The sequence below is a fragment of the Micropterus dolomieu genome, linkage group LG12 (assembly GCF_021292245.1).
Source record: "Micropterus dolomieu isolate WLL.071019.BEF.003 ecotype Adirondacks linkage group LG12, ASM2129224v1, whole genome shotgun sequence".
Taxonomy (NCBI): Eukaryota; Metazoa; Chordata; class Actinopteri; order Centrarchiformes; family Centrarchidae; genus Micropterus; species Micropterus dolomieu.
The window spans coordinates 26,212,756-26,223,769 of record NC_060161.1 but is presented as its reverse complement, the minus strand read 5'-3'; the positions used below and the strand labels follow the sequence as shown (position 1 = coordinate 26,223,769).

The 11,014-nt window shown below is 38.5% G+C and overlaps 1 protein-coding gene across 1 annotated transcript in view; it reads left to right on the top strand.

Annotated features, from left to right (window-relative positions):
* The first annotated feature begins 9,699 nt into the window (after positions 1 to 9,699).
* The window catches only part of LOC123981019, a 6,358-nt gene continuing 5,043 nt past the window's right edge, over positions 9,700 to 11,014 (top strand). The window contains exon 1 of the mRNA XM_046065618.1: positions 9,700 to 9,715. The gene's annotated coding sequence lies outside the window, so the exon portion shown is untranslated. The remainder of the gene's footprint in view (positions 9,716 to 11,014) is intronic.

Genomic DNA, 11,014 nt, shown 5'->3' with positions numbered 1-11,014 from the left:
TATTTATGCTGATGACACACAAATATACTTGCACGTCAGATCCACAGACCCTGGAATGCTGAGTTCACTTAACAACTGCCTTTGTGAAGTTAAAAAATTTATGTCAAATAATTTCCTCCAGCTGAACTCAGACAAAACAGAAATCCTGGTCATTGGGTCCCAGCAGATGGCAAAACAAACACTGCCATCTGCTGCTTGGTGTTTGGTTTGATAGTAATTTAAATTTTGAGCAGCACACCATAAAACTTGTTCAATCATGTTTTTATCAACTTAGAAATATAGCTAAAATTCGATCTATGTTAACTTTTAAGGACACCGAGACCATTTTACACGCCTTCATCTCATCACGCCTGGATTATTGCAACAGCCTTTTCACCTGTTTAACCCAAAAATTTATTGATCGACTCCAGACTGTCCAGAACTCAGCTGCCAGGCTTTTAACCAGAACAAAGAAATATGACCACATTACTCCTATTTTAGCTTCATTACACTGGCTCCCAGTATGTTTTAGAATTGACTTTAAAATTCTATTGATCACTTTTAAAGCTCTTCATGGCCTCTCGCCTTGTTATATTTCTGACCTTTTAGTCCCATACGCACCAGCACGTACCTTGAGATACTCGGGCAGAGGTCTGTTGTCTGTTCCAGAGTCTCGATTGAAAACTAAAGGGGACAGAGCGTTTGCTGTCAGGGCCCCGAGGCTCTGGAACAGCCTGCCCGAGGAAATCAGGTCGGCTGAGTCAGTGAACTCTTTTAAGTCCCTTCTTAAAACATACTTTTATAGGAGAGCCTTTCCCGATCTTATTTGAATTTATTTTATCCCTTTTATTTTATTGTATTTTACTAATTTTATATTAAATTTTCATGCTCTTATCTTTTTTTGTATTATTCTTTACACTTGTTAAAACACTTTGTAACTTGTTTTTGAAAAGTGCTCTACAAATAAGGATTATTATTATTATTATTATTATACGTAGATCCAATTTTTATATATTTTTTAAATTGAAATCTTTATTTCAAACATGCAAGAGAAAGTATATAAAAATTTTAAAAAAATAAAATAATGTTTAAAAAAATAGGAGAAAAAAACAACAGATGAGCAGCAAACAAAGTACCCTTCTTTCCTGTGTTAACATTCTTCTATCATATGTGCGAAAAGGAGTAGGAAGAGGTGAAACCTATGTACTCCTACCCTTTTAATTCTTACATTCCTTCAATTTACTATATATATATATATATATATACATACAAATACATACATACATATACACATGTTTATATGTTAGAGGTGCTCTGATCAGGAATTTTTGGGCCGATCACCGATTGCTGAAAGCAGTATCGGCCGATACCGATCACCGATCACTGGGTCTTTGGAGCCTTTTATTTATCATGTAGCATTATACAGTATATCAGCATCTTTATGAATTTACTACAGCCATAAAAACTGCAACAAAAAAGGCTGTAGCCAAAATATTTAGGAGATAAAGGAGCACAGGCATCATGAGTCGATGATAAACGCTGAAGTAGCTGCTTTTTGTTCTGGAAAGCTCAGGCTGGTTCTGTCAGGCTTTAGGGGTAAGAGAGAGGAGTGGAGAGAGGAGCAGAGAGAGGGAGAATGGCTACAGAGGGGAGTCAAAACTGCCTTCAGTGAGATTTTAAAATAAGGAAAATCTTTATAAATAAAAATAGGCTACAATGTAAATTCCATATTATATAGTGAATTGTTAATATTAAATAGGCTAATATTCATTATAATTTCATATGGTTTGCCATTAGTAGGCTATAGGCCTTATATCATTTCAGTGGATTGTTTTCATTTTTAATCCTTGTGCAGGAAGCACAGTTTACATATCTTACATGCTGCCACCGACTTTACCATAGGGAGAGTAGCAAACAAGGTTTTTATTTGATTTCATAAAGGTTAAAAATACGGGAGATTTACAGGGAAACATTTAACTGATGGATACCGCGTGAGAACGGAAAAATACGAGAGAGTCTCGGGGGAAAACGGGAGGGTTGACATGAGAGGAGTAGAAAGAGGAGCAGGGTGCATCCACACAGATGTGAGGCTACATCCACACAGCTACGTTTTTAAAATAGTTTCATAACGAAACCGATCTTCTCCGTCCACAGCAGCGTTTCAGCTGCGTGTCAGAGTTTATCTCTGTCTATAGTAGAACGACTGAAAACACACATCTAGTGGCCGTTCAGGTAGCTACACAGACGATTTAGCGAAAGAAGAAAGTAATACAGACCAAGAACCACACCTTTTATTTATTTATTTATTTTTTTGCATTGACCGGCAACGAAGTGGAACTGTTACTGAAGTAACACGAGAGTACGAGAGACGGAGGCGGAAAACAGACTGGGAGTTGTTGCAAAGTAAATACTGTGTTATTTACACAGTACTTATATTTTAATAAAAATACCAAAACTAAAACTCTGTAAGTAGCGTGTTTTTGCTTTGCATGACTGATAAGACCGACTCACAAAGCCAAATGTGAGTGTGTGTAATGTTTTATATAAGTTTAGTCCTCTGTTTAGTTCATCGGGTCAGCAGCGTTTTCAAACAAACATCTTCTGATTCACCGTTTTAATCTGGACGGGAGGCAGAAACGTAGCAAAAGGTCTCCGTTTTTGTAAAGAAAACAGAGAGAGAGAGGCAGTCAGCTGATTGACTGGCACCGCTCTTTGCATCAGGAAACTCACACTGAAGGATCAGTCTCTCTCTCTGCCTGATGTGTCTGTTAAACTCCGGTTGCAGGTGGCGTGTGAGTGAGATGAGCACAGCTGCGACAGTTTCACATGATCGCTCCTGCCTGTTGCTCCACTTGTCTGAATTCTGCTCAACTGATTGTAAATGATTATGTGGGCGTGTTAATCCCTTCTTGTCTGAGAAGGTCTTTGTTGCTAGCTAGCTTTGAAAACCGCTCACACAGCGTAGTGAAACATTTTAGCTGCCTTTAAAAATTTGTCTGGTATCAAGTATTGCATCATCTGATCGGCTTTTCTTATCGGCCTTTTTACCGATCAAACTAGTTAAAGCCATTATCGGCCGATTATGATCGGTGACAGATCGATCAGAGCACCCTTAATATATACACACACATATTTTTTTTATATACACAATATTAAAGTGACCACTGTTAAGTATTTATTTATGTAACCTCGATTATGTACTTATTCAAACAGAAAAAAATACAACAAAAAAACAAACAAACAAAGGAGCACTCATACTTTTACTACAATGCTTCTCGATACCTCCTGAAAATAATATCTTTGTACATTTTTTTGAAAAGGAATATGTTTGGGCATTGCTTTAGGTTCTCATTTAGTTTGTTCCACAATTTAACACTGCAAATTGATAAACATAATCTTTTCCTTGTTGTTCTAAATCTATTAGTCTTAAAATTTCCCCTTCCCTTAAATTGTACCCTCCCTCCCTCTCAGAGAACATCTTTTGTATATTCCTAGGCAGTACATTATTTCTTGCTTTGAACATGAATACTGCAGTTTGATATTCAATTAGATCATGGTATTTTAGCAATTTAGACTGTAGAAATAATGAATTTGTATGATCCTGAAATTGGACATTGTGAATGATTCTCATGGCTCTTTTTTGCATTATGACTAGTGGCTGTAGTGAATGTTGATAAGTGCTTCCCCCAAACCTCTACACAGTAATTCAAAAACGGTAACAATAGTGAGCAGAACAAGATGCGAAATGATTTAAGATCCAGAATGTACTTAGCTCTTGCTAGGACTGCAATACTTCTGGACAGTTTGGTTTTGATGTGTTTTATGTGAGGCTTCCAACAAATCTTGTCATCTATTATCACTCCAAGGAATTTATTTTCATGTACTCTTTCTAAGTTAACACCCTCTATCTGTATCTGTGCTTGATGATTTGACTTACAGTTTCCGAATACCATGAATGTAGTTTTACTCAAATTTATTGATAACCTGTTTATGTCAAACCATTCTTTTATTTTCTTGAATGAAGAGATTGATTCCAAGAGTTGCTGTAAGCTGTCCAGCAACTCACATTTAAAACTATAGAAGTGGTACTATAGTACTTACAGTAGCAAGCACCAACAACTCATGAGTCTATTCTCAGTAGAATAAAAGGTTAGAAATGTGGGACTAAAAATGTATAGATTTTTTTCATAGCTATGTGTATGGGATAGGTTTATATTTTTATTTCAGTTCATTGTTGATTGGCTATACCACTGTTGTATGTATAATTTAAAGTTATTGTTATTTTATGTTAAAATGCATGTATTTTCTAATCAAGACTCTGTATATCTACCTTGGTTCGTCACTCCAGTCTTTGCCAGATCATTCAGGTTGCCAGTGTGGTTCACTTTATCACAGTGTTGCCTGCCACCAGTCTCACTCTCCACTACTCCAGACGATACACCATTTCTTCAGGACAGTGATGACCTATTATCCAAAGAAGAAGAGCACCAATGGATCTGTCACTGTAAATACTGGGCCATAAAATAGGGTTTACCAATAAGGGAGGTCCAATATTGTGTTTTCTTTAATCACAGCTTATTTACAGTAACCCTACAGTCATAAAAACAGTGGAAATGGCCCTAGCATCTATCGTGCACTACATAGAAATCCAGTAACTTTGTGGCTGTGCGTCTTTTGCCTGTAAACAGGAGATTCCAGCCATCAGCTTGATTAGAGTAAACTTTCATCAGCATTCCCTGTAAGAAATGACACAGTGAAATGTATCTCAAATGTAGCCTGCAGCTGTCATCACAGAACTATACTGCTGCAACGACATTTGCAGATTACATAATGAGCACTATTATTACTATATGACAACATAAAATACAGCAGATTAATACTGAATGCAGAGGATGCTCTGGGTGATATTGCAGTCTAAGATTTTGATGTCAGCAGCTGTTTGTACTCACGATTATAGCAGCTGAAATGGCATGATGCATGGATTGGCTCTGACATTTTCTGAAACCGCATGTCTACGTTCCTCATAGCTGGTTATGGCCATGTGATTAAATGATACAGTTGAAATTCATGGAATGAGAAAGCTTGTATAAGGAAGTAGGCTAGGAGGGTCATTTGCATAGCAGCAAGCAAGCAGTTTTGGTGAGTTTCTCGGTTTAGTTTACTTACTCAAATCCTGTTGTCCCATTTGACAATGTTACAGAGAACATCATATCTGAAAACATAGTGGTCACATCTCAGCACCACTGCCATTAGACATCCCTCTACACCTCGTGAGTAGTGTGAAACTGAAATCTACAACAATCACTCCATAGGGATGGTATGAGGTGACTGGACATAGGTACAAACGGTTGGATTGGTGTGTGTGTGTGTGTGTGTGTGTGTGTGTGTGTGTGTGTGTGTGTGTGTGTGTGTGTGTGTGTGTGTGTGTGTCTGTGTGTGTGTGTGTGTGTGTGTGTGTGTGTTTTATGTGTAGATTGGGGTGACCGAATGAGGGAATGAAAGTGTGCATATTTGTATATCTGTATATGTAAATGTTTTTTTCTGTCAATATGAAACTAAAAAGGAAATCTACAACCACAGTGACCTCTGCTGTTTAAACATCAACATTTATTGACAAACTCCAGGAAACAGTGTTTTTCATTGCCTGCCAAACATAACTGCAAGGTCAGCTGCTCCAACTTCACTGTTAAGCAAACTGCTTCTAAAAAGCATTGTTTGGAAAAGTTATTGTTACAAAATAAACATTCCTTAATTTTCATAAAGTCACAGTAAAATCTTTTTTGATGATCCTTTTGTGGAAAAACACAACACAGTTTGTGATATATATAATACCAAATCTATCAGACATGCTTCCAGTTTTCAGATTTAGTGTGTGAGCAGAATGTGGTTGTAATGATGAGCTTTCACGTGTAAATACTTGACTGTTTGAATGTAAAAGCAGGTTCCTGTTGTAGAACAAAATGTTTTTGTTGCCTTTGATTTTATGTCCAATGTCTACTATTTGTCTATTTATATTAAAGCCAACTGCAAAAAATACCTGACGAATAAAAAACATAAGAAAATAACAAAATATAAGACAACTGAATTTGTTTTGAAATTATTACTTTATCCTCCTTATATTATGACATATATTAACCTTAATCTAAGTTATTGAACCCATTGTCTAGGATTAAAAGTTGTACAGTCATCCGATCTGTTGAGAACAGGCAAGGGCAGACAGTGCCAAAACACATCTGACATACGGTCAAACACCAACACCTCACCACTGAGTCAAAAACATCTGGTGTCTGATTACAGCAGGGCAACCTCAGTAGTACAACTGGTCCATCTACTTGAGACAGTTGGGGTTTTCATACAAGCTCCCTGATGACGACATCTAAAGTAGTGATGTTATGTCTTATAATGGAGCTCTGAGGCTCATTTTAATAGTGGTTTAGCTGCAAAGACGTCTAGCCACTGTCTGAGCTTGCTTTTGATGTGAAATGTGATGTGACTGATGATAACAGAAACAAGTTTATTGTCGAGTAGCCTAGGTTTTCACATACAAGGAATAGCCTTGTTAAGTTGGTGCACTGCAGAATGTAGTTAATACCACTGTATGTACAGTAGGACTGTGCTTGTGCTAGCTCACTGTAGGACTAGGGATATATCAATACATCTTCCAGAATTATTCGAAAATAGCCTTAACCAGCATCTCATGAGTCTATGCTGACTAAAATTGTTTATTGTTTATTCATAGCTGAGAATCTGTTTATTGAATAAGTTTCTTTTTTATTTTATTTTTAAGTGTTGCTTGGTGTACCACTTTTTGTGTTGTTATTTTTAAATTATTGGTATTTATGTTATGTATTTCCCATGCCATTTAGAAGAAATACTTAAAATGTTTCCATGTACAAAGCATTTTCTTAAAAATAATAATGCAAAAAACTAACGAAAAAAACACTCTAATAAATTAGATAATGAGTGAAAACATAAAATATCAAGAATTTGTCATTCAGTGCTGGTTGATCATTAACGTAAGACCATGACAGCAGACATTTCCTCATACCATGTCAGTTCCTGGTTCATTGTCTGACCTTAAAGAAATTCTTCTGTGTGGGAGTCAGACAGACATAATAAAAGACACAAAGAGTCTGCATATTACTGTTCGTATTCATTTACTGCCTGCGTGAAGAGAGACTCTTACCGTCACTATGTCCATCTCTCTGCTGCTGTTGATGCTGCTTGCATGCAGCTGCCAAGCAACTCATTTCTTTGGGACAGTGATGACTTATTACCCAAAGAAGACGAGCACCAATGGATCTGTCACGGTACGTACATCTACAAGTGCTGTCACTTTCCATACAAACAAACTTAGCTTTTAGAACTCATCCAAGAGACTTCTTCAGGGGGATGAGGGACAAAACGTGACTTCTAGTCAACCAAGTCCAGTTGCCCTTCACTTTAAACTTCTTTAGAGGACACAAGAAATTACAGTTCTGAACTCTGAACGTTTTCGGCATGAAAGTTAAGTTCAGTAGTCAATAGTGTTTGCCTACAAAATGAAGTAAACGTCTGTACTAAGAACTACCTTCTTCTGTGTTGTGGATGGTTTTGTTTATCACTGCAGGTGGTAATTCGCTATAAGCTGAACTTCCACTTATGCACTGATTCTGACACGTGGCAATGCTACATTGGGAATTGTGGTACTGAGAGTGCTTTAGTGCTGAACAAGGTCTACAGCGAGAGCAGTGGAGAGTGGTGTCAGAGAGAGGGAATCATGACTCGGCAGGTTACCAGCAATGCTCCGTTTCAGCTTAGGTAAGTGATCCATGCCTTTTGCAAAAATTTAATAGGCAGATTTTTATCTGTTCAACTACCTTCTGTCAGTCTCCCAAATATTTATATATGTATTTCACGGAGAGTACGATGAAAGAGATCACTTGCAGAATCAAATCTGATATCAAAGGAAGCGCTATGGTTTCTTAGCCTCTTTTACCCTGTTGTTTTGGTTTTATGTTGTGCCGTGTCTGCTGCACTTTTATCCTTAGACAGGAAACGCCGGTGGAAATGAAGGAGAGGAGTTTGTTGTGTACATAGAGGAACTACTAGCAACACTTACTTGTAGGGATCCTTTCCATAATGTTGTTAGAGGGGCGGCTGTGGGGTTGATTGACGGCTCCCCCAGTCTGCATGTTGAAGTATCCTTGGGCAAAATACTGAACCCCAAATTGCTTGACTGGTGGCTGTGCCATTGGTGTGTGAATGTGTATTTCCATTTCTAATGGCAGAGGCACCTTCGGCACCGGTGTGAGAATGGGGCCGATGTGATGTAATGTAAAAGTGCTTTGAGAAAGGCGTTATACAAGTACGGACCATTTATCTTGTATCATGGTCTGAGCCTGATGGTTGCAAAAACAGTAATTATACCGATACATGGCAGCCACTGCATCCAGTTCGGGGCTGCCAGGTGAAGCCATTTACCGCACAAATTCCATTTTGACATCACAATATGTGAAAATAGGGTCCAGGTTTAAAAATACTAAAATTATCCTTTAATGCCATTTTCTCAAAGTGCAGACTTCTGTTCACAAAACACAATACACACTATGCAGTCAAAACAGACTGAGTCAATTTAAATCTCCACATAAATAAGACGTGATGTCACCCACAATGCAGTTCAGAGACTTTTGAAAACTGACATCAAAAATCACATTGCTTGTGGTGGCTCCTGGTAATCCAATGATTTATTAACACACTTTATGTTAGGATGTAATATATTGGAAATGCCACAGTAACATCTATAGTACATGAGAACACTCAGATTCTATGTAGCACAGTAAAATTGACTTTCCCATGAACTTCCTCCACAGGTTAGATAATGGTAATTGGATAAATAATATCGTAAATGGTATTGTAGCATGGAGAGCTGTGACTCTGGTGGAGCTGAGGAACCGGTCGGACACCGGCCATGCCAACAGATCACCCCAGACCACCATACTGCCGGTTGTGAGGTAAGCCTCCTCACTCATTCCCCTTCAGATCTCAAAACCCTCCATGCCACCAAATAGTGACACTGAACTCCAGTGCACAGCTCATTTGCCACATGTGAATTTGACATTCCTTATAAACAAACTACTTTCTCATAATCTTCCACCCAAAAATCCCCCCTTTTTTCCTTTCAGTGTTTGATTTTTCTAAATTGAATCAAGGATTTCAGTAAAAAGGGTGATGCTCACTTATTGACACTAACACGGATTAAATGGATTTTTTTAATTCATACAAATAAAACATTTTAATAAGTGAGCTTGGTGCTGGTAGCTTATGCTAAACTGAGCTAACCAGCTGCTTGCAGTAGCATTGTACTTGACAGACACATATGAGGGTGGTTTTGATTTACTAATCTAACTGATAATGTTTTTGCATTTACTGATGGAATTGCTGGCTCAGGCATCAGGGGAAACAAATACATGGAGATGCACAGGGCCAGATAAGTTTACATGAGGAGCTGATTCTTATTCAGTGTAAATGGCATAAACATGTTGTTCCTCCACACAACAGGACAGGAAGTAACAACTACTAAAACTCTCTCTCTCTCTCTCTCTCTCTCTCTCAGAGTTCCTTCAAACTGTCAGAGAGATTTTAACCTGTTGGCGTTTACGACCCTGATGGAGACAAAGTTATATGCAGATACGGAAACGCAGCACTGTCAGAGTGTAACCCCTGTACACCAGCGTCTGTTCTCAGCCTCTCACCAGTGAGTTGCCACCATTCTCACAACAGCACAATTTTTGGTGCTAGTGAGAAAAGTGGGCCCAAAAACACTAGCATAGTTTTGCAAAAATGCACAGGAGTATAGTGCTCTAACTTCAGGAAGCCGAGAGCAGCTATGGTTGCAATAATTTTTTGCCATTCTATGGCGTGGCTACACAAATTGTTTGCAGACTTTCATGCTTTCCAGACAAATCAGATAGCCTTGTTTCTTTTCTAGAGATAGGACATTGATGTGACTGATCATGGTTGCTACTCAATCCTAATAACTCCTACTTTCAACATATGCATTGCATAACGTACACTGGAAGCACTGTGTAGTTAGAAGAAGTAGTCAAGATGTTACGTGTATTTGGTGTGTGTTACCCTTCACACACTGAATGATTATGTACAATATGATAAGCAAGTCTGTACATAATGTAATGTACACACTACATTTTTCATGAAAATGAAGATCCACTTCCGTGTTAAGTGCACACTGTTATCACAAAATCTGAGCCCATGTCTTGAGTAACATGCAATGCATCATACACTCACCTAAAGGATTATTAGGAACACCTGTTCAATTTCTCATTAATGCAATTATCTAATCAACCAATCACATGGCAGTTGCTTCAATGCATTTAGGGGTGTGGTCCTGGTCAAGACAATCTCCTGAACTCCAAACTGAATGTCAGAATGGGAAAGAAAGGTGATTTAAGCAATTTTGAGTGTGGCATAGTTGTTGGTGCCAGACGGGCCGGTCTGAGTATTTCACAATCTGCTCAGTTACTGGGATTTTCACGCACAACCATTTCTAGGCTTTACAAAGAATGGTGTGAAAAGGGAAAAACATCCAGTATGTGGCAGTCCTGTGGGCGAAAATGCCTTGTTGATGCTAGAGGTCAGAGGAGAATGGGCCGACTGATTCAAGCTGATAGAAGAGCAACTTTGACTGAAATAACCACTCGTTACAACCGAGGTATGCAGCAAAACATTTGTGAAGCCACAACACACACAACCTTGAGGCGGATGGGCTACAACAGCAGAAGACCCCACCGGGTACCACTCATCTCCACTACAAATAGGAAAAAGAGGCTACAATTTGCAAGAGCTCACCAAAATTGGACAGTTGAAGACTGGAAAAATGTTGCCTGGTCTGATGAGTCTCGATTTCTGTTGAGACATTCAGATGGTAGAGTCAGAATTTGGCGTAAACAGAATGAGAACATGGATCCATCATGCCTTGTTACCACTGTGCAGGCTGGTGGTGGTGGTGTAATGGTGTGGGGGATGTTTTCTTGGC